Consider the following 1,505-nt stretch of genomic DNA (forward strand, 5'->3'; position numbering starts at 1 on the left):
TGGGGGGGGGATCGTATCCCGCCTCAAGGGGAGCAGCAGCTGGACTTAATGTTCTTAAAGGTCTTTTCCTAGAACCTAGACGATTCTGTGATTCTAATGATCCCGTGTGGATCACGCGTTTCTGTTCGGGATGCAGTCCGGGAAGGGGAGCTGAATGCCAGGGCATCATATAAACATAAATTTAGCCCGTCATATTATGGATGCCTCCATCTAAACCTAGGAGAAGAGCTCCAGGTGAAGGGGCACTGTACAGTAATCAAGGATAAATCTTTTCCATTCACAAATAAATGCTAGATGCTGCTACTATTGTCGTAGCCTTCAGGAATTCGCATCACCTACTGAAACACCTTTGTGTAGAAGCAGGCTACAAAAAAGCCTGCAATCCAGCCAAACACAGCACACGGTGTTGTGTAAAAATACAGACACAGGAGACCTCGTTATCCCATTAAATATTTACTCCCAACTATGCCATCACTTTTTGCTAGTAATTGTAAGTCAGCCAGACCATAAACTATTAATTCAAGATCTGGACGCTGTGCAGACTTATTGATCTTTAGTTTTCTGTGCTGAGTAATTTCATTGCTATCAAAATCATACTCGGTGTGTAAGATTAAATATAGGTGATGCCTCTCCCGGCACTGGCTTCAGTTTACGGTTGTTTGTAGCGATATACAAGTGAAAAAATGGGACATGTCCATTGCCTTGTGGCAGGATATAAATTTTAGGAAGTACTTGCTTCATTTTATGTATTTTCAGAAATTGACCTGATGACAAAGCAGAAATTCCAAACAGCCTGTCTGACAAGAGGTACCTCATATTTGCTCTGCAAGTGAAAATAACCATCCACTCAAAAATTACACAATCATCTATAAAATATCCTGTTCCACAATAATTTAAAAAATCACTTTATGCATGATTTCCTCTTTACTGGAGAAGCCTTTTGTGCTGTGTTGTGGAGCCTGAAAGGGTAAACGCAGACAATTTTTTTAAAAATCCCTTGTGTAGACATTTTGCTATGCAAAGAACATGTTTTCATCTCAGATGGTTTCCTTCCCTCAGCGAAGACCAGACATGTCAGTGTCAATAACTATATCCCCATATTGAAGATGAGAATTAAGCCTTCAGTACAGATGTGTGTGGCTTCTGTTTTCTTACACCTTCTACTCTCTTCAGTCAAAATGGGGGAAATACAAAAGCAAAGTAGAATCATAGAATCTCCTGGGTTGGAAAAGACCTTTAAGATCATCAAGTCCAACCATTAACCTGGCACTGCCATTCCACCACTAAACCATGTCCCTAAGCACCTCATCTACCCATCTTTCGAGTACCTTCAGGGATAGGGACACAACCCCTTCCCTGGGCAGCCTGTTCCAATGCTTGACAACCTCCCCTGGTGCAACTTGAGGCCATTTCCTATCACCCATTACCTGGGAGCAGAGACCGACACCCACCTCACTACACTCTCCTTTCAGGTAGTTGTAGAGGAGAGTGTAGTGAGGTGGGTG

Source organism: Egretta garzetta, unplaced genomic scaffold (assembly GCF_000687185.1).
Source record: "Egretta garzetta isolate BGI_Z169 unplaced genomic scaffold, ASM68718v1 scaffold458, whole genome shotgun sequence".
Lineage (NCBI taxonomy): Eukaryota > Metazoa > Chordata > Aves > Pelecaniformes > Ardeidae > Egretta > Egretta garzetta.